The 25,670-nt window shown below is 42.0% G+C and overlaps 1 pseudogene; it reads right to left on the reverse strand.

The window, feature by feature from the left end:
* Window positions 1–16: 16 nt before the first annotated feature.
* LOC147497078 (senescence-specific cysteine protease SAG39-like) lies at window positions 17–18,745 on the reverse strand (annotated as a pseudogene).
* Between the last annotated feature and the right edge of the window lie 6,925 nt (window positions 18,746–25,670).

Raw genomic sequence — 25,670 nt, forward strand, 5'->3', positions numbered from 1 at the left:
TTCCTTTCATGACATGCCTTGTATACACGTGGAAGGGGATTCAGATATATATACAACATATGGAACTTGATAGACTAGGAAGTAAAAACAGGACATTCCTGTCTCCTCAAGCAACAGGGCAGGAAGCATCCATGGTGATACCACAGAGACCTCCCTTGGCACTGACATCCCTTTGCATTCTTATGTATCCATTCTCACCCCATGCACTACCCCATGAGTTCTTCACAAGCCAATACTTAGTCCCATCATCGCTCACATTGTAACCAACTGCAGTCACACCGTGGTCAAGATCTATACCACACTGACCAGTGAATACACCACTTGAATAAAATTGGAAATCAAAGCCTCCTGCATCAATCACTACAGCTATTGGTTGGTTTGCCATGGCCTTCAGCAAGGCCACCTCGCTGTTTCTTGGGACGTTTTTGTGGCCGTTGATTTCACCTGCATGTGGTGGCTCAATTAGGGAAAGGAGGCCAGGTTAGTGGACACCGAGTGGATGCAGCGTAATAAGTTAGCCCGGAGGGAAAGGAAACATGTCCACAAACAAGACCAGGTCAGAGGGACACCGAATAGGATGCAGCATTACGATATACACCGGAGAGTAGGAGAACATAGCCACAGAACCCTAGACCGCGGACGTGGCACAGGTACGACATAAGGGGGAACCATCAGATGAGGGGACAGGTGGACGATCCAGAGAGGGGATGGAAGGGGTATAAAGAGAAGAAGATGGGGAGAGAGAAAGGGGCCGCACAATAGAGAGAATAGAGAAAAGAGAGAAAGGAGAGAAAAGAAAGGAAGAAGAGAGGAAGAATAGTGAGTGATTCTTGTTTTCTTGGGTAATATCTAGTAGCTTGTATTAGGTTATTACATTTGGCGCCGTCTGTGGGAAAAATAGAAGCAAAGAGAGATGACACCTAAGAAACAAGTAGGGAGACCGAAGAGGGTGGTGGTGCAGGAACTGATGCCCGAGGCAGTGATTGATGAAGAAGGAGACAGAAGAGAGGAGCAAGAAGCGAAAGAGACACATCTTATGAGAGAAGAAATCGGGAGGTTAAGAGAGGAGAATGACGAGTTGAGAAGGGAGATGGAAAGGGAAGAGGAAGAGACAGGTGGAGAGGCAAGTGAGAACGCGGAAGAAGAAGAGGATGGGCCGAACCTCGTGGAAAATCCAGTAACCGGCTTGACAGTCGAACATGTGCAAGAAATGATAAATAATGATAGGGAGGCTGATTGGCAGCAGACAAAGAGTCGTGGGGGAGCAGCTAGTCAAGTGGTGGCCGGGCTGAACCGCAACCCACTAGCGAACGACATCTGGGCTTCGGAATTGAGAGTAGAAATATTGATTAAGCACTTATTTAGTTAATTGATTATTTGTGTTTATGCATAGATAGTTAATTTACACGTAAATTTATCTTTATCAAATGGCGCCATTGCCATCTTAAACTCTTTCAGGACAAGAATTCAATTGCTTGAATCCAAGGGGCAATCCCCCATTCTTAGCCCACCCACCCTTTTAATTTTTCATTCTTATTTCTTGTATTTTCAGAACTGTTCACTGTTTTAGGCATAGGGGCTACGGATTCACAGAGGAAAACACTATAGTTAAGGTATTTGTAAATTTCAAAAACTTCTGAAAATTTTCAGGAGTAATCCTTAAGGTGTTATTGATTTATTGTAATTGTTCCAGATTTTTCCTAGTTGTTTTACCTAGTGAACTAATACAATCTTTACAGTGCTGCATTTCTGTTTTCAAACCGTAAGTTCTTGAAAAACAGACGAGTAGGGTTACTTAGGCAGTTCTAAAATTTTTAAATTTTTTATAGGAGTATCTATCATAAGTCAAGAGTTTTCAGTAAAACTTTGACAAGTTTTTGGTTTGTTTTGACCACCTAACTAGTGGATTGTTTTCAGTGTGTTTCTACAGTTTTGCAAACACTTAATTTCTGGAACACCAGCCGATAAGGAGGGTTTGTAGAACTCTAATTGCTCTAAACATTTTACAAGAACACGTAGGATCTGTCAGGAGTCTCTAGTAAAGATTTGGAAATTTGTGGCTTTGTTTTGATTGGTTAACCATTCGGTTGTTTGTATTGTGTCTGAAAACTGTTTCATAAACTTTGAAGGGTAGTAGAAGGACTTTCATAGCTCTGATTGATCTGAAATTTTACAGACTACTTGATAGACGTCTTAGAAAACTACTATAAATATTTCAAATTTTTTGGAGTACGTTAAACTTACTGGACATTGCCAAAGGCAAGAGCGCGACCTGCGCCCGTGTCAAGCAAATTCTGAGTGCCCCCCGCTCTCAACTCACTGGAAATCGCCTCAGACACGAGCATGACCTGTGCCCTTCACAGGAAAATTTTGAGCACCCCCCATGCTCAACTCACTAGAAATCGCCTCAGGCATGAGCGCAACTTGCGCCCTTCACAGGCAAATTCTGAGCGCACCCCTCGCCCTCTTCTGAACAGCCCGATCTTCATAGGTTAGTACAAACTTCCATTTCTTCAAGTTATTCAGTGTTTCTAACTTGTTAAATATACTGAGCTCGCGTATACAAGATGCTATTTATAAGCATAGCAAGGAGGCATTCAAGTACTCCTTCTTACACTCCTCGCCTCTTCTGTCAGAGGAGTTTCAATTCTAGTATAATCAGGCTTGTCTTTTTGTAGATGCAATATCACACGCCTATCTAGAATTTCACACACTACACTTGCATCAATGGCTAAAGAACCAGAGACACCTCTCTCTGATTTTTATAAAGCACTAAATTATGACCCTAAGTCATGCATCGTTTTTGCAGACCTAGTGGGGGATTTTCAAATTCCCTCGAATATATTTAACTTGATACCCGTTTTCCATGGTTTAGCCCACGAGAAGCCTTATCAACACATGCGTAGGATAGAACAAGTTCTCACTACATTCCATCATCCTAGCATAAGTCCAAATCAAGTTAAACTTAGGGTGTTTTCATTCACCCTAGCCGACAAGGAGGCGTCTTGGTTAACTGCCCAAACGCCAAACTCTGTGGACTCATGGGCTAATCTTGTTCAATTGTTCATAGAACAATTTTATCCACCACTGAAGACTGATGAAATGCTTCAAAAGATTCATTTCTTCTAACAGAACCTTCATGAATCCTTTCCAAAGGCCTAGAACCGTTTCACTGATTTTCTCATGGAATGTCAGCATCATAACCTTGTAAAAGACACGCTTGTTCGTGCTTTCATCAAGGGGCTTTCACATTATCATAAAGAGGTTCTAAATATCATGATCTTAGTAAAGGTGCCTTGGAGGCTTATAAATTCTTAGAAGATCAATCTAAAAGGAACAACAATTGGGGAGGTAACGACTCTTCCCACTCCACTCCTTCTTCTGAGGTTAAACCTGATCCCAAGCTTAAAACTCTTATCGATGTTCTCACTAAAAAGGTAGATGCCATCTCTGTTAAACAACAACCCACTCCTGTCATGAACATGAAATCTACTCGTTGTAATGTCTGTTTTAGTCTTGAGCATTCCGACTTCTATTGTCCTCTTGTTTATGCACAACCACCACCATAACCATCAAACTTCAACCAGTTAACTCAACCTCAAGGACAAAGAAACTTAGGTGACCAGAATAGAGGTTTAGTGCCCATGACCCAGAACTATCAACATCAAGACATGAATGCTCAACAAGCCTTAATTCCAGTTCAACCATCTACAGAAGTAGTAGTAGTGACCTTGTTGGAAAAACAAAATCAAATTATGCAACAAAACTCTAACTTGATGAAAGATTAACATGATCAAAACTCTAATATGATGAAACAAACGATGCAAATGATGCAGTCTTTGTGCCAAAAGGTTATTGACATGTCTCCTAACCAAAATAATAACCAAATAGGCGTGTTTCCAGGTCAAGCAGTGCCTAATCCTAAGTCAACAAACACCACCTTTGAAATAAAAAGTATTCAGTATAATGGTCATATAACCCCAGGGGGACCTACAAGCAGTCACTACCCTTCGTTCAGGGAGAGTAGTTGATAACCAAGTGACTATGCCTAAAGATCACCCACAAACTAAAAATGATACCATACCAAATATTATAATAGAAACTGAATGCCCTACAACTGTAGAAGTACCAGTTAAACCACAACCAAAAGAGAAAACCTTACAAGACCCAATAATAGAAATTGAAGACCTTACACCTGTAGAGGTTCCAATATGGACACCTATATAGATGGAAAACGGCTAAACATAAAGCAAAGACTAATAATACTGTTGACCCTTATGCTAAATATAGAGATAAACCACCGTATCCCTAGAGACTAATTGTGTCTAAAAAAAACGAGAATTTTGATGAGATTAGGGAAGTGTTTAAAAATTTGACTATAAACCTACCGTTTCTAGATGCTATAAAAAGTTTACATGGACATGCTAAGTTTTTAAAAGAGTTGTGCACCAAGAAGAGGAAAACCAACATACCCCACGAAGCCTTCTTAACTGAACAATATCCCTCTTTATCTGAACATAATAGAATTGTTAAGTACAAGGACCCTGATCGTCCTACTGTACAATGCACCTTAGGTGATACCTTCATAACAACTGCTTTATTAAACCTAGGGGTGAGTGTTAACTTACCCCCTTTTTATTTATATAAACAACTAGGTCTAACAAAACTTCAACCAACCAAAATGACTTTGCAGTTAGCCGATTGTTCTATTAAGTATCCCAAAGGCGTAGTTGAAAACATTCTCATTAAAGTACATGATTTTTACTACCCAGTTGAATTCGTTATTCTCGACACAGAACTCATGATTCTATTCCCATCATCTTAGGGCGTCCTTTCTTGGCAACCGCCAATGCCCAAATGAATTTCTGGGATGGCTCAATGACTTTTTTTTTTAGAAATCTTTTTGTGGAGGTTAACATGTTTATACTCAAACAAGGACAACTAGGTTTGCCTGTACAAGGAGAAGTGAAGTCCATTGAGAGTTTTGTATCTCACATTAGTGTAGTCGACGCTTTCGTCCCCACACTAATAGATACCCCTCTTATGGAAGAAGACAAAGATCACAATTTCGACTCCTTGGACGAGATTGACGACTTTTTCAAAGATGCAGATGAATACCATAATTATGTAGATGCGACCAAGCTAGATGAGGAATTCTATGAGTTTCTAAGAGCCTGTGATGATCTACCCTATCAAAAACTACCTAGAGCACCACCCGACCACTATCCACCTGAGCTAATCCCTCATAGAATCCAATCATTCTTTCCACCCTTTTCTTTTAACACTTATCCACATTCTAAGTATTTCCCACAACCATTCTTTTTTTCATGATCATTCACTTGGACACCCTTTCGCTAAAAAAAAGAGAGAGTACACGCTCGATTAGGTTCTAGGTCTATCAGATCTCGCTCTCATTCCACTAAGTTGCGTCGTAGAAAGTTTTGGTGCTTGATTCTGTTTGGTGGTGCATTACGTGTTAACTATTTATGGAAAGATTCACAATTATTTAGATTATTGATATATGGTAAACTGCATGCTAATACATATATATCACATTAAGTCTAGGGAATCTGACTTAAAAAGACCCATATAATTTTTTGTAACATACCACCTTTCTGGAGTATAGGCCAAACAAACATTTTCAAACTTAAAAAGAGTTTTCCAATTTTGTTTGGGGGTGGCATATTTTGGTATTTCATTTCAAATCATTTTGCCACCCTTTACTTGTCATGTTTACTCCAGTAGAGTTTGTGTTAGTTAGTACGTAACAGTTTAATTGTGCTTCATGTTATCATATCATCTTTACAATATTTCTGTTACAGGTACTGCCAATTATTGCCACGTTTCTATGGTAAATTCTTTCCTTATCTCTTTACACTTTGAGGACAAAGCGTTCAATTGTTTTGGGGTGGGATAGAAATATTTGCAAATATTAGGCACTTTTAGGATGTAAATTACGAACTTTTCTTTATAAAAAATTAAAAATCATAAATATTGTTTATACTAGGCAGTTAGTGATAATAGTATTGTTCCCTTCTCCATGATGATATTAGTCTAGAAATCTCACGTAGTACTTGAATTAGGATTTAATTTTTGAAACATAGATTAATACGTAGGTAATAGTCATTGCATCTTTTCATGAACATCTTGCATGAGCATCTTTGTATTGTACTTGGTAGTATTTTTCTGAGACCTAGGTTAGAGTACTTAATACATATCCTGTGAGCATCTAGCCTAAAAGCCTCATAAGAGTGAAATATCTGAGTGATGACACAAGGGAGAAGTCAAATCCGAGTAGAGAAATCACACATCCACTTGCTTGATCACCACACCATATCCTAAGTGAGAATTTAGGCCCTCTTTGGATCGATATAGCCAGAAATTCACACCTATATAAAATTTATTATCCACTAGTCTCCCTATTGAGCTTTTCATTAGCCTTTTCCCAAACCACAAATCCTTTACCCAATAAAACAAAATAAAAAGTAAAATCAGCCTACCTATCTGGATAAGTATGAGAAATAGGATGATTGAAGAAAAGAGAAGAGAAAAACCTGTGTAAACAAAAATTAGTAGTTGCTTCAGAAAAGAAAAAGAAAAGAAGTTTCCATCCAAATAAAATAAAAGAAAATAAAAATAAAAAGAAAATAAAAACTCCAAAAATATAATAAAAGGAGTCAAAAAGCCAAAATAAAAAGGCTAAGGATGGAAACAAAGTGTAGAAGCAAAAGAACAAGGTTTTCTCTAGTTACATAATATGAAGACCCTATTTTCTTAGACTTGTCTTTTTGAATATCTATTTCCTTCCTTCTTTAACCAATACCTATGCCCCGTATCACCTAATAAAGATCTCTAGCTCAATTAGGAATAGGTTGGTGTGATAGTAAGTGGTAGATGTGTTTGATCGACCTCGGCTTCCTTGGATTGTCATTGAGATTGTGAGGAAATGTGTGCCCACTGCACACTGGAGTTAGCAAACTTGAGTAGAAAAATCAGAGTGTTATGTGTTTTGACACATTCCTTGTGAGAACCTGCTTGGGCACGCTACCCAAAAGTTTCAGAAATGGAACTGCCATTGCATTTCATATCATAGTTCATTGTATAGTTGTTTATCTTAAGATGATTTTATTATTATTCATATATTAGCTTAGGTTTCGACTTGATTATTCTGTATTAATTGCCAGTGAGATGTATAGATATTTGAAAATAAATAAGAAAACAATAATTTTATTTTTTAGTCGTTGTAGTATAGATGAAGTTTGTGAGTACCTTCACTGAAAAACTCTCAGGAGGCTATAACTCATCCACTAGGGAATTCCTAGTGGCTTAAGGCATTGTTGTATATAGTCAATGCAATCGCACTCGGCGAAACGAGATTAGTTAGAACTCCATTTTTGGTCACTTATTCTAATTTCTCATATTTGTTTGAGGACAAGCAAAATGCTGTTTGGGGGTGGTTTGATAAGAGCCCAAAAATGTAGTTTTAACCCCTTTAACAATATTACTTTTAGACCAATTATGTGATTAATAAGTAAGAGTTAGTACTGTTATCGTGTTCTTATGTATTTCAAGCATTGGAGTCAAATACGTGCAGAAATATGTCCCTTTTGTGAGATAAAGAAGCAAAGGTTGGTTACTAAGAAGTTCTATGATTAAAGGCCATGATTCAAGGAGAAAAAGCCTTTTTAAACCCCGGTCAAAGCAGAAAAGTCAAAGTCAACGCGGGCAGAAATAGCGCACAAAAGTCAGCTGAACTTCCAAAGGCTGTATCTTTGGACTTAGACCTTGGAATTGGGCCTACCTTACGACAAAACTACCGGCTCGGAAAGAGATTTCTAATGGTCTAAGCCTTGACCCAATCAGAGGAGTAAAAGTGTACGAAAAGGCTATTGAAGCCATTTCCAGTTGACTTCAATACGGACAAAAATGCCGTATCTTGTGGACTGAAATAATGAGATTTTGGACTCGATTTTCCGGCCCAAAACATGGCTCCTCAGCCCATGCACGAATTTGTGGATCTTGTCTCCTCTATTTGAAGAGAGAAAGACTTAGCTCTTAAGGATACTTAGTTTTTAGTTAGTGAGAATCCAATAGTTAGTTTTTTTTTACTTAGCTTAGGTTAGATCCAAATAGTTAGTTTTATCTAGTTATTTTTCATAGATTCAGTTTGTAGAACCAATAATTTATTGTTTATCTAGTGAATTATCAATAAATTAGTTAGAACAGTAATTTTAGTTTTTTGAATCCATTACTTAGTTCATTTCATTTAGTTTGTCTTAAATTAATAATTAGTTATTCATAATCTTAGTTTTAAATATTGTTCATTTAATTCATTTTGAATATTAGACTATTGTTAAATTAGATCAATAAAGTTAATTACTTATTTAATAATGACTTGTTTTGATTGTTCTTGTGTTGGAAATGATAGTCCAATGAATCAAAGCTAAACTCCCATTAGAGGGAGGTTAATGAAGCTTTGAGAGGAGTTGATTTGTTTAGCATAGATTTGTTGATTAAGGTTTAAAGTTTGGATTTTTCTTGACTTAGAGATAAGAAGAGAAAAATCTAAACTAGAGGATTGTGAGTTTTGCCATGAGAATGGAAAACAAACTTTCCTCTCATGCTAATTTGATTATGACTAGAGATAGTATAATTAAATTAGGGATCATAAAAGTCTAAGATTTATATTTAACCTTTTAGTGAGAATATAAAGATTAGGGTTTCTTAACAATCTATTCTAACACTTCTAGTAATTGAAAAGTAGATTTAATTCTCTCTCTAACATTCTCTATCTTTGATTCACATAATTATATTGTTAGTTAATTTAGTATAAATTCGTAGTATCGTCATAATAGTTAATTTCTTATTCAAATCATTACTCTCATCATTGTTCCTTTTGTTTGATTAGTTGAATTCTATTTATGTCTTGATGGTTTATGAGTGAAACGAATCCGTACTATTTATATATTTCATAATGAATTGAGAGTAGGAATATTGATTAAGCACTTATTTAGTTAATTGATTATTTGTGTTTACGCATATATAGTTAATTTACACGTAAATTTATCTTTATCACATGACTGAGCCTATGGGAGAACTTTTACTACCGGTAACCATAGGTTCAGTGACTGTATTTGCGCGGTTTATGGTGGTAGATTCGTCTTCTTAGTACAACGCAATTTTAGGGAGGCAGTGGATTCATAAGATGAAGGTCGTTCCGTCAACATACTATCAAGTGATACAGTTTCCCACTCCCACGGGTATGTATGAAGTTCGCGGAGATCAAGTGACGACCAAGAATAGTCATAAGGGTACAGCGAAACGGTTGATCCACGGACCGGAGGAAGAGAACTTGAACCCTAGGAAGAGGCAGGCATAGCAATTACAGTACGCCTCAGTGGAGGAGAAGGGGGAGGTAGTAGTAGGTCCGAAGACACTGGACGAGATTGAAGTAGTGAATATTAGAGGGGAGGATGAGAGGTTTACCCTAGTAGGATCCAGCTTGCCTGAGGAATGGAAAAGTAAGTTAATACAGTTCTTGTCAGAAAACCAATACGTGTTTGCGTGGTCAATTGAGGAGGTTACGGGGTTAGATCCGAAGTTCGCATGTCATCGGCTACACAAGAAAGAGGATGCTAAACCAGTGAGGCAAAAGATGCGGAGCATTCGATCGAAGTATGCGGAGGGCATTCGCGAGGAGGTTGCGCGGTTGAAAGGGGCTGGGATAATACGGGAAGTGGAGTTCATAGATTGGTTGTCTAATGTGGTCGCGATACCAAAGAAGAACAACAAGGTATGTATGTGCGTCGACTTTACAGATGTGAATGTGGAGTGCCCGAAGGATAGCTATCCCATGCCGCGGGTGGATGTATTGGTGGACAGGACATCATGATTCAAAATATTTTCGTTCATGGATGCATTTATGAGGTACAATCAGGTCGTGATGTATGGGCCAGATCAGGAGAAAACAACATTTGTTGTAGAAGGCGGCATATATTGCTATACAAGGATGCCATTCGGATTAAAAAATGCAGGAGTCACTTTTCAACGGTTGGGGGAGAAAATGTTCGAGAGCAAGATTCGAAAGGGGATAGAAATATACATAGATGATATGGTGGAGAAAAGCATGTTTGAGGGGGAACACTTGGAAGGATTAAGGGAAACGTTCAGAATACTGCGAAAATACAATTTGAAGTTGAATCCAGAGAAATGCACATTCAGAGTGACCACGGGGAAATTCCTGGGCTATATCGTTAGTCATTGGGGAATAGAGGCTAATCCAGAACAGATAAGAGCGTTGGTGGAGATGCCGTCACCACAAAACGTGACAGAGGTGCAACGACTTTCTGGGAGGGTCGCGACATTGAATAGATTCATTTCCAAGTCATCAGACAAATGTAGGCTGCTGTATCGGTTACTGAGAAGCACCCCTGATTTCCTATGGACGTCAGAATGTGAGGAGGCATTTCAAGAGCTAAAAAGGTATTTGGGCAAGGCTCCGTTGCTGTCACGACCGGAGCAAGAGGAGAAGTTGTATCTATATTTGGGGGCCACCGAGTATGCGGTCAGTTCAGTGCTTGTTCGAATAGTTGATCGAGTGGAGAAGCCGGTGTATTTTCAAAGCAAAACATTGTTAGATGCCGAGACGCGATACAACAGAATGGAGAAGTATGCCCTTGCTTTAATCTTTTCAGCCATGAAATTGAAACCATACTTTGAGTCACACTCGGTGGTGGTGGTGATGAACCTGCCTCTTAAACAAGCATTAAGGACAAAGAAGTCAGGCAGAGTGTTGAAATGGGCAGTGATGCTCAGCTCGTATGAGATACAATATCAGATAAGAACGGTAGAGAAGGCACAGGTAGTCGCAGAGTTTCTGGCAGAATTCCTTGTCGAGGACCCCACATGGGGAGATGAGATGGTCATGGAATCAGAGAAGGATGGGGAACCCGATCTACTAGACCCTTGGGATAAGAAGAATGGGTGGAGAGTATTCGCAGATGGATCTACTACGGACGCATGCAGCGACATAGGGGTTGTGTTGGTTACACCTGACAATAACATAATAGAGTTGACCATGAAACTGGGATTCGCGGCGACTAGTAACGAAGCCAAGTACGAGGCCACTATCGCAGGATTAAGGATGGCTGAGGACTTGGGAGTGAAAGAATTGACCGTATATTCAGATTTGAACCTGGTGGTATGCCAGGCCAATGGGGGGTTTGTAGCACGATGTCCGCGAATGGCGAAATACTTGAAGGTAGTGCAACAGAGGGCCAGCAAGTTTACGAAGCTCTGGTTTGTACACTTGGGGCGAGGGGAGAATAGACACACAGATGCTCTGGCTTACGTGGAAAGAACAATACGGGTAGAAAGATTGGAGAAGCCAGGCACAGAAGAGGTGATAGAGGTGTGTCAGGTTACCAAAGAAGAAGGGGGTAGAGGGAGCTCATTAAACATTTTTTAGAGGGAAACAAGGTGACCGATAAGAAAGAAAGAAGAAGGTTGGAATAGACTGCCCAGAGATATGTTTTGTTGGAAGGCGAGCTATACCGAAAGAACTTTAACGGGCCATTATTGAAATGCCTAGGATCGCGGCTAGCCTTAGAGGTGCTTGCAGAGTTACAAGAGGGGGACTGTGGGAGTCACTGTTGGGAGAACTACGGCACATCGATTACTGACACAAGGCTATTTCTGGCCCCACATGAAACGGGATACAGTGGAGTTCGCTAAGAGGTGTGACAAGTGTCAGAGATTTTCACAATTGATATTTGCGCCTGCGGAATCATTGTATAATGTCTCGAGTCCGTGGCCCTTTGCCATGTGGGCGATGGACATCGTGGGACCGCTGCCCATGGCTAGTGGCAAAAGGAGGTATATGCTGGCGGCCACGGACTATTTCACCAAATGGATAGAAGCCGTACCATTGCAATAGGTGAAGGAGGCGCAGGTGATTAAATTTTTGTAAGAGAATATCATATGCCGGTTTGGGCTGCCATATACGATCATTGCAGACAATGAGACACAGTTCATGGGAGCCAAGGTGACCGAATTTCTGCAGGCATACAAGGTGAAGTAAGGGTTCTGTGCTCCATACAATCCCGAGGGTAATGGGCAGGCAGAATTTTCAAACAAAATGATATTGGACAACTTGAAAAGAAAGTTGGAAGACAAGAAAGATGCGTGGGGAGACGAGCTGAACCATGTTCTATGGGCTTATCGAACTACACCTCGGACGACCACCAAGGAGACCCCGTTTGCCTTAGCATATGGCGTCGAGGCCGTGATTTCTGCAGAGATGGTGGCAGCTACTATGAGAACAAAGGCAGTGGAGGAGGGATCGAATTGGCGAATCTTGGTGGGAGACTTGAATCTGGCAGAGGAGAGAAGGGACTCAGCTCACATTTGATTAGAAGAGTATCACAGGAGATTACAGAGGCAATACAACAAGCGGGTCAGGCCAGGACAGTTCAAGATAGGAGAGTTGGTTCTTCGCTGGGTTACTCCCAGCACGAAGAAAGAAAAGAATGGAAAGTTGGGTCCCAATTGGGAAGGGTCGTACACCGTGGTGGAAGTAGGAGGGTCTGGAACTTACAAGTTACGAACAATGGAGGACAAACTGATAGAAAAGCCATAGAATGTAAGAATGTTAAATTCTTTTTACAAGTGAGTGTAATGATGTTATGAAACAATGTAAGGGAGATTTAGCGCAGAGGGCTGGAGCTGCTTGTAAATGTATAAAATTGCATCACTTTTGTGAAAGGAAGTTGGTTGTTATGTATGATTTCTAAACTAGAATGTGAATCGCGGGCAAGAGAGGTGAGAGACACGTGGGGCAAAGAGAGTGACCCCATTAGGCTCCCACGCCTATCAGAGGGAGAGGCAGCGGAGGGGATGAGCCCTTCGCTAACGCCATAGTGGAGCGAGCTTGGAACAAAATGAGCTGTTCCAGTTTCACGGCCTGAGCTCACGGAGTGGGATGAGCCTTCCACGGATTAGAGATACAAAGATACATGGGGCAAAGAGAGTGACACCATTAGGCTCCCATGCCTATTAGAGGGAGAGGCAGTGGAAGGGATGAGCCATTGGCTGACGCCAGAGCCGGAGCGAGCTTGGAACAAAATGAGGTGTTCCAGTTTCACGGCCTGAGCCCGCGGAGTGGGATGGGCCCTCCGCAGATCAGAGATGTACAGGGCACAGGGGGCAAAGAAAGTGACCCCAGCAGGCTCCCACACCTATCAGAGGAAGAGGCAGCGGAGGGGATGAACATTTCGCTGACGTTAGAGTTGGAGCGAGCCTGGAACAAAGTGAGCCGTTCCAGTTCCACGGCCTGAGCCCGCGGAGTGGGATGAGCCCTCTGCGGATCAGAGATGCAAAAGACACATAGGACAAATAGAGTGACCCTATCAGTTTGCCACGACTATCAGGGGGAGAAGCAGTGGAGGGGATGAGCCCTTCACTGATGCTAAAGTGGGAGCGAGCCTGGAACAAAATGAGTCATTCCAGTTTCATGGCCTGAGCCCACGGAATAGGATGAGCCCTCTGCGGGTCAGAGATGCAAAGGACACATGGGGAAAAGAGAGTGACCCCATCAGTTTTCCATGACTATCAGAGGGAGAGGCGGCAGAGGGGATGAGCCCTCCACTGACGCCAAAGTTGAGCGAGTCTGTAACACAATGAGTCATTCCAGTTTCACGGCCGGAGCCCGCGGAGTGGGATGAGCCCTCTGCGGGTCAGAGATGCAAAGGGCACATGGGGCAAAGAGAGTGACCCCATCAGTTTCCCACGCCTATCAGAGGGAGAGGCAGTGGAGGGGATGAGCCCTTCACTGACGCCAAAGTTGGAGTGAGCTTGGAACAAAATGAATCGTTCCTATTTCACGGTCTGAGTTGCGGAGTGGGATGAGCCCTTCGTGAATCAGAGATACAAAGGACACATGGGGCAAAGAGAGTAGCCCTATCAGTTCCCCATGCATATTAGAGGGAGAGGTAGTGGAGGGGATGAGCCCTTCACTGACGCCAGAGTTGGAGTGAGCCTGGAGCCAAATGAGTCATTCCAGTTTCTCGGCCTAAACCCGTGGAGTGGGATGAGCCCTCCGCAGATCAGGGATGCAACAAACACATGGGCCAGAGGGAGTGACCCCATAGGATGAGCCCTTCGCGGATAAGAAATGCAAAAGGCACATAAGGCAAGGGGAGTGACTTCACCGGGCTTCCATGCCTATCAGAGGAAAAAGCAGCGGAAGGGATGAGCCTTTCGCTAAGACTAGAGCTGGGGGGAGTCGGGAACAAGGGGAGTTGTTCCAACGAGTCCTGGCAGGATCAAGCTGGGGACTAGAGACACAGGAGACTCATAGGGAAGAAGTAGAGACATGGAAATTTACTTAAGTATTTGTTGCAAGCTAAACAAATAATCAGATGCGAAAGAGAAAGATGCCATAACACACAGGACTAAGTCAAATATCACATTCAGAGAAATAGTAGCTAATAGCCGTAAAATAAAGAGTGTAGCAAAACACAAGCTAATAAATTGCTGAAGTATCTTATTACAGACAGAAACTTTCTAAGGCTCTGGGATAGTGGACTCATTAACGAGCCTCACATTAGCGGTATCTGAGAGGGTAGCAGCTATGATCCCTTCAGAGGCTTCTTCGACTAAGGGGGTCTCTTGGGTGGTTGGATCCTGAGTAGACGGTTCGGTGGTGATGGGATGTTCGTTAAAGACCTTTTAGGCTGACACTTCTCCCCTCGTGGCATATGGGGATTCGATCACAGGGGTGGAAGGCCCTTCAGGGAGAAGACGACGCTCCCTAATGAGTCTTTCATGCTCCTCCTGTATTTTCTTGGCCACTCGCTTCTCTGCCAAGAGCTTGAAGCGATCGTAGAGTACATTCAGGTCTGCCTGGTGATGTTGCTGGGATGCGACTGAGGCCTCTTGGTGCTTCTGGTTGAGGGCGTCCATGGCCACTTGATCTTGTTGAGTGAGAGCATCCAGGTCGAGCTGATGTTGTTGGAGGAGTACTTCCCGTTGATGGCTTAGATGCTCGTTGACCTTGTCCATATACTATTTGTGAGCCTTCTCCGTGGACTGGAGCTCATCTTGGGCCTTAACTTTGGCCAGATTGGCAGCTGCAAGCTTAGATTGAAGGTCAGCACAGGCATATCGTAGACCACCAGGGCCGTTGAACTCCTTCTCCAGGGATGCCACCTTGGTCTTGGCACTATACAGGCTGTGAATCATGAAGGAGACATTTAAGCTCACCTAGGATCAAAGAGAAAGAGGGATTAAATTTTTTTTAATGGATGAATGAGAAAGAGCGAAGACAGTACCCTCTCCCAGTTGGTGTATAGGGAAGTTCGGTGTTGATCGAATGAACCCCCGTTAGCATACACTATGTCCTTAGGCAAGTGAGCGTTGTAAAAGAGAGAAGAGGCAACGACCACATTATCAAATACTAAGTCCGCAATATTCACTCTGCGGTTGCGCACATTGAAGATAGGACAAAAGTCCTTTACTGGCGCGAGCTTAGAGGTCGGGGCAGTATTAGGAATGGGCTCTTTGCCAGACCGGCGTGGGCGGGGGGAAGAGTTAGTAGGGGAAATAGTGGTAGCAGGTTCTTCGGAGGTGGAGGTCCGCTGAGTGGAAGAGTTAGGTTCAACAGATGTGGTGGTTCGCTATTTCTTGGGCGAAGGTTGGTCAGCGAGTGCCCGCACCTCGGCGGAGGGAACCTCCATCACCACATCTTCATCGGTATCACTATCGAACAACTTTTGGGTGTGAACGTCCATGTTTTCAGGAGGGGAGTGTGGGGAGGTATATTGGTCGTCCCAATTGGAAATGGAGCGGTATGAAGGGACGGCCTCTGGTGCAGAGGAGGCAGGAAGATCATGAGATTCAAGGGAGACGGGGAAATGTGTGGAGGTGTGGGGATGTTTGTGGCGGGAGGTGTGGGAGTGAGACTTTTTCTTTGGAGGAGGTGTTGCTCGGGGTTTACGTTTTTTAGGAGGTGGAGGGCGATAAAAGGGAGCTGAGAAATTGCCTATATCGCTTAGGTCGGGAACTGATAACAGGGGGGCTAGCAGTAGTAGGGTGGATACCCAGGCAGGCGGCTTGGGCGTGGCCGAGGTCGCGAAGCCTTTGAAAGATAGGGCACGAAATGCTGGAGTAGACTTGGGACTTGGAATCCGGTCGCCAACCTACAAAATAAAGAGAAACCGCGGTCAGAGATAACATGGGGAATATATCAAAAGAGAAGGGAAGAATAGAGATACACACCGCGAGGTATGAAGGCGAGATGGTTAAAAGTTAAGTCAGAAGGAAGGTCCACGGAGAGAAATTCCCCCGATACATACAACGGGTAGTGATGTCACACTTTTTCTAAGGAGGTGACGTGAAGTAGGAAGGATTGCTTGCGAGGGCGTACACAAAAAGATTGGTATGCCACATTGACATCTTTGGTACTTTTCTTGATATAATATTGAGAAAAGATATTGCGGCTTGTGATCTTAGGGTCTCCTGTCTTATTGTACAAGTTCGCAGCGTACATAACTCTCCAAAAATTCCCTATGCCTTGGCAAGGGGGAATGTTGAAATGATTACATACCTCGACGTCCAACAAGGTGAGAGGTAACCGTAAACCGGTGACAATTTGATCCACCATGACCACAAGGTACCCCGGACATCGGGGAACCAGGTGGGGGTAGTGGGTGATAGATGGCACGTGTTCTAAAGTGATGTCAGCTGGAATGCCGTAAGCATCTCTAATTGCGACCAAATTAGGTCTACGGCACCGGGAGGGGGATGACAATAATGAGGCCGGACGTCCAGAGGTAGAGGGGACCGCAGCAGGGGCCGAAGGGGGTGGAGATGTTACTGTACCTGACAGGGAAAAAGAAGAGTCATCGGATTCCGAACCCGATATCGGAGAAGGAAATGAACAGATGCGAGAATTTGAATGATTTCAAATAACAGTGTAAACTAAAGAAAGAGAAGCTTAGAAAACTTACTGAGGGAAGCAAGTAGAGAAGTGAGGTGCCCGTAGAGGATGCCTAGAAGGAAAGTAAGTCACCAGAAGAAGAGAGGACGTACCCACAAACCGGAAGTTGGTTGGAAGAGAGAAAGGGGGCAAAATAGTAGAAGAGCAAGGGAAAAGTGCAAGGGGTAAAATGGGAGAGGAAGGATAAGGAGAAGAGGTTATATAGGGGAGGGGTATAAAGGTAATTTTGAAGAGTTGGGAGAACCAAAAAGACGAGACAGGGAGCCAGCCAAAAGGAGACGCATGTCAGCACAAGGTTTGAAGGCGACCAAAAACGCGCGTGATGATTACAATCAACATCACACGCAAACCAATGAGTGGACATTAAAAGGCACAGAGAACGAGGCGGTGAGGGTTCTCGACCTCGGGTCCATAATTAGGACCGCAGAGTCGAGAAGGGGCATTTGTGGTGGCTCAATTAGGGAAAGGAGGCCAGGTCAGCAGACACTGAGTGGATGCAGCGTAATAAGTTAGCCCGGAGGGCAAGGAAACATGTCCACGAATGAGACCAGGTCAGAGGGACACCAAATAGGATGCAACATAATGATATACACCGGAGGGTAGGAGAATATAGCCGTGGAACCCTAGACCGCGGACGTGGCACATGTATGTCACAAGGGGGAACCATCAGATGGGGGGACATGTGGACGATCTAGAGAGGGGATGGAAGGGGTATAAAGAGAAGAAGATGGGGAGAGAGAAAAGGGCCACATAATAGAGAGAATAGAGAAAGGAGAGAAAAGAAAGGAAGAAGAGAAGAAAAATATTGAGTGTTTCTTGTTTTCTTAGGTAATATCTAGTAGCTTGTATTAGGTTCTTACACTGCACGAGAGGCTTCCTCCTTAGTATTGCAAGTATTGTCTGCAACAGTGTAAGGATAGGTAGTTTCTGAGGCAATGCCTTTGTTGTGTTGGACAAATAGAAATGCATCATCCATTTCACCACCCTCACACCCTTGGTCCGCGCCTTTAGTATCGCAGTCAACCAATTCCTATTCGGATAAGGAGATCAACTTCCCTATTTTAAGCTGAGTAGCCCCTTCCATAGCTGCCACAGCTGAGAATGCCTAACAAGATCCTGAAATTTCACATGATTATATGAAATTAGTGAAGATCCTTTGTTTACTTCCCTGCAAGGTCACTAGTAGCAACAACAGTCATAGACTCATAGAACTTAAAATATGTACAATGACAAATAGAAAGGAAAAGGCTTCGTTGTTTCTTCTTCATTATGAAAAATTAGTCATGATCTCTTTGTACTATAATTACCACATTGGCCTTGGTCCTTGACTGGGGTTACTGTGCCTTTCTTCCTCTAGTCCATACTAGAGGGAACTGCAGTGACATTTTCATATCTGAAAAGAGTGGCCTGGAAAGGTTTTCCTGGTGAGCAAAGTCCTCTGAATCCATTTCAAACTGCCTTAAATTCTTCATTGGTTTGGTCTGCAAACCCATTAACACTTAATATGTAGGTTCTGTTCCCAGCCCTATTCAAGGACTCAATACGTTCGACATTTTCTTTGAATATTTCAAAACGTCTGTCCTTCTCCGTTGCGCCATTGTATGCACGACCATACTGAACCATCCAGTGTTCATATCTCTCCAACATAGAAGCCCCATTGAGAGTTCGAGAAGCAGCTTGACAAGCCCATAGACTTAAAATAACTAGGACTATATTAAAAACATGGATTGATTTCCAGACTGAAGCCATTCGAGCAGCTGAAACCAAGACTTGGAATTGATGTTTGTTATGGATGTGTTTGTAGGTACACTTGAAGTCGAGTTATCCTTGAGTTTATATAGACAACTAACTTCATAAAGATTCTAAACATTCTATATTAAAGATATCAGATATTCAATTCTGTGGTTATTTAACTTTGATGAAGATAGAATGATTAAGATCAACTTTCCAACGGCTACGGTAGACTTTATTGATTTAGACTTCAAAGTGCCGGCACCTTAGTATTAGCAGTAGAGATGTGGTTAGGATAATGACAAACTATGAGTTTCTTTTTGGCCATTTAGACAACTCTGTTGGACTATGTAACAACTTAATTCACACCTATGCCAGACAGGCGCGACCATTCTTTCTCAACAGATCGCTTCTCCGTATAAAGCAACCTACTGAGATGGGGCTGCGTGAGGGAGTAATATTCACACCTAATGAATATCAAGAACGCGTCCATCATAAGCAGAGATCTTACCAACCTCATGTCTTCGTCTTCCAAGCTCACTTCATAAGCAGCTCGCCTCATGTAGGCGATCTACTTCAGCTTGCTCCAGGGTAACGCAGGTCGAATAGATGACCTCCAGTAGAACGCTTCATCTTATGACACCATCCCTTATCCAAATGAAATAATTACTAGGGCCATACCTGTACTACCAATCACCGTAATATACGAACTACTACAACCACTCCCCATCATTATAGAATTCCTACCAAAACCAACCTAACACTCATCCTTGATCTCAACCACACATCTGTATTGTATGTGTCAATAAACATGTTTCGCAGATCTTCATGCTCAATGGATATAAATACCACCTACATGAACTATGTCAGACTTGATTCAACTCTCCCCCTCTGAAGTGAGAGCTTGATACGTAGGTAGTTCGCTCATAAACAAACTCGGTCTTTCCAATTCCCAAACCCATTCTCCTTCTAACCACACTTGTAAAGTTAAACTAAAACACTCCTTTACATTGGCGCCGTTTGTGGTCTCCATTTCTTGAGAAACCACTTCACCAAATCAAAAACCCTCAAGCCTACAAAGCATGGTAAGTCTCAAAGCTCAAATCTAGAGTTTATCAAGTCAGTTAGGCACAATGAACGAGCACATCACCCTGCTCAGGCAGGAAAATGTTGCTTTGTGAGCGCAAGTGGATGCACAACACCCAGTTGGTACCATAGCAGAGGACGATATCAACGAAGTTAATCAGTAGATTAACGAACTGTTGCAAAAAATTGACCAGAGTTCAGTCAGGAAGGACACTACTCAGATCGTTCAAAAAATGCTCAAGACGTACCATGTGTCCCCCTTCACTGCTGAGGTACTTAGTAAACCCTCCCTTCAAGACTTCATCCAACTGTGCTTTGCAATGTATGATGGCAGCACGTGTCCTGGTCAACACGTAGCTCGCTATATTCAAAGCCTCGCACTCTATAGTGCTCAGGAGTTCGACCATCTCCATTGCCATTTGTTTCATGTGAGTCTTAAATATGGAGCTCTCGATTGGTTCTTCTCACTCGAGCCAGACTTAATAAAAAGATTTGAGAATCTTACCAATCTATTTGTTAGCCAGCGCGTCCACAACAGGCATAAAGAGGCCGATTTAGATTCACTTTTCAAGTTGTCCCTGGGCAAAGATTAGGACATCCGCTCCTTCCTAGGTCGGTTCAAAATTGAACTGCTATGCATGGAGAGCGGCCTCAAAGAGTCCTTCACCACACTGGCATTTACCAATGCCTGCAGTGTACGCAACACGTGGCTGTCCCGTTCGCTAATGAAAGAACGTCCCGGGACTCTGGCCGAGCTGTACACCAGAGTAGACAATTACATCAAGCTACAAGAAGGCCTGAAGCGTGAAGGCCTTATAGAAGAACAACAAGTGGCAGCGATCTCCGATGACGCCCCACCTTCCAAGAAGCCACCCAGGCAACAAGGATAGAAGTTTGGGAACAGAACGCAAAATAGCTGAGAGTTCGCTGTACTCACCTGATCTCCCATTTACATACTGGAGAAGATCAGAAAAGCTTCCTATTACCGATCTGATGTGCGGCAGCCAGAAGATTGACTAGGAAAGCCCTGCTGTGCTTTCCACAGAGCAAAGTGTCACGACACCAACGAGTGTTGGGGGGTCAAACACTACCTCCAAGACCTCGTTGAGTTGGGACATATCAAGCATTATACTAATATCGCCGATGGCGACCTGCGCCACATGCTCATGACTCGCAGAGAGCGTAGCAGGTCTCCAGCTCGCCACAATGACCAAGCTCGCTCTAGTAGTCGAGGACGTCCCAGAGACCGCTCCCATCATGATTGTCGTCAGCATTCCTCTGACAGAGACAACGACAGAATGATCAACATGATCACCTTTTAGGACGATTCGGTGACGTCCACCAGAGAAAAAAGGTGACGAGTAGGTGCTCTCCAGGAAGTGTACCAGTTCTCCTCCTAGGCCGCACTTGTCCTACGCACTACAGGTCGCAGTTCAGGTGACATAATGTTCACTGAGGCCGACCTCAACAAAGTTTGCCTCCCTCACAATGATGCCTTAGTTGTCCACATCAAAATTAGCGACTAACAGTCAAGAGCGTCTTGATCGACCCTGGTAGCTCATGTGACGTCTGTTCTATCACACCATCAAAGAGATGAACCTGTCTAAGTCAGTCTTCATAGATCCAATAGCCCCCCTCTATGGATTCAATGGCTCTCGAGCCGACCCGATTGGCGACATCATACTCCCCGTCTCCATTGGATCCAAGGAGGACAAAGTCAGCTTCAACACTCGTTTTAGCGTTCTGGATGTCAGCTCATTGATAAGAGCCCAAAACTGTAGTCTTAACCCCTTAACAATAATACTTTTAGACCAATTATACGGGTAATAAATAAGAGTTAATGCTGATTATGTGCTTTTATGTATTCCAAGCATTGGAGTCGATTATGTGCAGAAATGTGTCACTTTTGTGAGATAAAGGAGCAAGGGTTAGTTGCTAAGGAGTTTTGTGATTAAAGACCCAGATTCAAGGAGAAAAAACCTTTTTAAAGTCCGATCAAAGCTGAAAAGTCAAAGTCAACATGGACAGAAATAACGCAAAAAAGTCAGTAGAACTTCCGAAGACTGTATCTTTGGACATAGACCTCGGAATTGGGCCTACCTTATGTAAAAACGACCGGCTTGGAAAGAGCTTTCCAATGGTCCAAGTCTTAACCCAATCAGAGGAGCAGAAGTGGACAAAAAGTCTGTTGAAGTCAAATCTAGCTGAAAAGGCCTCTGTGGACTGAAGAAATTGGGCTTTGGGCTCGATTTTTCAGCCCAAATCATGGCTCCTCAGCCCATGCACGAAAAAGTGGATCTTGTCTCCTCCATTTTAAGACACAAGACTTAACTCTTAAGCATCTAGCTTTTTAGTTAGCCATTAGCAGTTAGCCATTAGCCAATAATTTTAGATCTAGTAGTTTTTAGACTCCATTAATTAGTTTCTATTACCTTATTTTTAATTTAGTTATTGAATCATTGATAATTCTTCATTAGATTATTAAACCCAAAACTGTTGTTTTAACCCCTTAACAATAATACTTTTAGACCAATTATGCGAGTAATAAATAAGAGTTAATGCTGATTATGTGCTTTTATGTATTTCAAGCATTGGAGTCGATTATGTGCAGAAATATGTCACTTTTGCGAGATAAAGGAGCAAGGGTTAGTTGCTAAGGAGTTCTGTAATTAAAGACCAAGATTTAAGGAGAAAAAACCTTTTTAAAGGCCGATTTGAAGTCAAATCTAGCTGAAAAGGCCTCTGTGGACTGAAGAAATTGGGCTTTGGGCTCGATTTTTCGGCCCAAAACATGGCTCCTCAGCCCATGCACGAAAAAGTGGATCTTGTCTCCTCCATTTCAAGACACAAGACTTAACTCTTAAGCATCTAGCTTTTTAGTTAGCCATTAGCAGTTAGCCATTAGCCAATAATTTTAGATCTAGTAGTTTTTAGACTCCATTAATTAGTTTCTATTACCTTGTTTTTAATTTAGTTATTGAATCATTGATAATTCTTCATTAGATTAATAAAAGTAGTTAGTTATTCATAATTTTAGTTTTGGTTTATTAAATTACTTAGATCTAAATTCAGTTATTAGTTGTTAATCATTTCTTAGTTGTTAATTTAGATTTGAATTCTTGATTAGATCAATATAATAAAATTATAATCCTTATATCATGTCTTGCTCAAATTCATATAGAAATGATAGGTTTATGAATCAAGGCTAAACCTCTATTAGAGGGGTTTAAGGAAGCCTTGATGAAAACTTGATTTGTTAGCTTAGAAATTGTCGAGATAATCTATTCAATTCTAGAAAGTAATTAGTTCACCATGAGAATGGGTTTGGTTGCTTCACATGCTAGTTATTATTTGGTAGAGATTGCCATGAATAATTAGGGATTAGAATTACCAGTTTGTTATGCGAAAGCATTGAAATTTGGATTATGACATTTCTCTGTTAGTTGATTAAGTCGAGTCAAGGTGGAATCGAATTCCCCTAATTCATTCTCTATTGCCATCATAGTATTTAGCATATTTCGATTACGTCATTTCAATTGTTGTTAGCATAGTTACATAATCATTACTCTCATGAATTTGGTAGAACCGATAATATTAGTTAGCATTAAATTCTGAAGAACTAGGAGTAAGTGCAATAGCATTGAGAGTGTAGAAAAACTTTGATAACATTAGACATAAAATAGTTTTAGTTTTACTTACGTTCGAGTTTAATCGCTTATTCGTAGGTAAAACTATCGTTTTCAATTCTCTTTTATCAAATGGCGCCGCTGCCATCTTTAGTTCCCTTTAAAATTGTTTTCGTTAGTATTGTTAGTCTTCCCAAAGTCCCATTAAACCCACCCACTCTTGTTTGATTCTAACTATGGTTGTTTGCTTCAGAACTTATTTTTTTTCGCAGGAATACACTGAGCGCACCCAGTGCCCTTGTAGGCCAAAAGTGGAGCACACCCCGCGCCAAAGTGTCTGGACCTCGAGTCAGACACGAGCGCACCCCACTTCCATCCTAGACAAAATCAAGGCGTAGCACGCATTGAAGTGCCTAGACATTAGCTAAGGAACGAGCACACCCTGCACCCTCCGAAGGCTTAACCAGAGCGCACCCCGCGCCCAAAGTGCCTGGACCTCGAGTCAGACACGAGCGCACCCTGCGCCCTTCCTAGGCTACTTTAGAGCGCACCCCGCGCCTTCTTCCGAATCGCCCGATTTCCACAGGTTAGTTCAAATTTCCATTACTTCAAGTTATTTAGTGTTTCTAACTTGTTACACACACTGAATTTGCGTAAACAAGACGTTATTCATAAGAGAAGCAAGGAGGCATTCAGGTACTTCTTTCTTCCACTCCTCGCATCTCCTGTTAGAGGTTTATACTAGCATATCAGGATTGTTTGAGTGTTGCCGTGTTTAGTTAAGATTGGTCTTAGCCTTGCATGAGATTAATGTCAGGCAGAAGAAAAATGCCTAACATAATCAACCGACAACGTCAACAAACACGCCTTTCTAGTATACCACTCATTACACCTCTAGCTAGTATACCACACACTCCACCTGATATAATGGCTAAAGAAAGAGAGTCACCTCTATCTGACTTTTACAAAGCCTTGAACGATAGCCCAAAATCTTGCATCGTTCTTGCAGACCCAATGGGGGATTTTTGAATCCCTCCAAATATATTTAATTTGTTGCCCATTTTTCATGGGTTAGACCATGAAAAACCTTATCAGCACATGCATAGGATTGAACAAGTCCTTACCACATTCCACCATCTTATGGTTGGTGCTGAACAAATTAAACTAAGGGTGTTTTCTTTCACTTTAGCCGATAAGGTGGTGTCTTGGTTAATTGCCCAAGGGCCTAATTCTGTGGACTCATGGGCCAAACTTGTTCAACTATTTATGGAATATTTTTACCCACCATTGAAGACAGATGAAATGCTTTCCAAGATTCATTTCTTTTGACAGAATCCTCATGAATCATTTTTAGAGGCTTTGAATCATTTCACCGATCTTCTTATATAGTGTCCACACCATAACCTCACGAAAGACACGTTAGTTCGTTCCTTTTTCAAAGGACTGTTACACCACCACAAAGAGGTGCTTGACATAATGAATGGGGGTAGTTTCCTCAGTAAAGGAGCCTTAGAGGTTTATAAATTTTTAGAAGATCAAACAAAGCGTAATAATAACTGGGGGGGGGTAGTGACGATATCTCGTGTTCTGCTAGTTCTTCTACAACAGTTAAGGCCACCGGTATGTTTGAGATTAAACCCGATCCTGAACTAAAAACTTTAATCAAATCTCTAACTAAATAGGTATATGCTATTTCTATTCAACAAAAGCCTATCCCCATCATGAATATCAACTCCAATCCATGTAATTTCTATTTGAGTCTTGAGCATCCTGACTCCTATTGTCCCCTCGTTTATAACCAACAAACATCACAACAAGATAACCTTTTCTCAATTAATAGTTATCCTATTCCTAACGCCCCTTGGAGACAACATCCCAACTTCAGTTGAAGAAATAATCAACAAGTAACACCTCCAGGGTTTAATAATCAAAATGCTAGGCCAACAAACAATTACAACCAAGCTCCACCACGACAAAGACAAGGTCAGGGACAAGGTCAGGGTAATTATAATAATTATAACAATAATAATTATAATGCTAATAGAGGTATCGTTCCGGTAAATAATAACTATCACAAACCACCCATGAATAATCAACGTGACATAGTTCCTATCACACAACCTATAGCTAACACTCTTCCACAACAGGATCGTTTTGATGCCTTTATGTAATCCCAACAACAGATTTTACAAGCCATCCAACTTTCCTTACAGCAGTTAGCACAAGAGAAA

Source organism: Coptis chinensis, chromosome 5, assembly GCF_015680905.1.
Source record: "Coptis chinensis isolate HL-2020 chromosome 5, ASM1568090v1, whole genome shotgun sequence".
NCBI lineage: Eukaryota > Viridiplantae > Streptophyta > Magnoliopsida > Ranunculales > Ranunculaceae > Coptis > Coptis chinensis.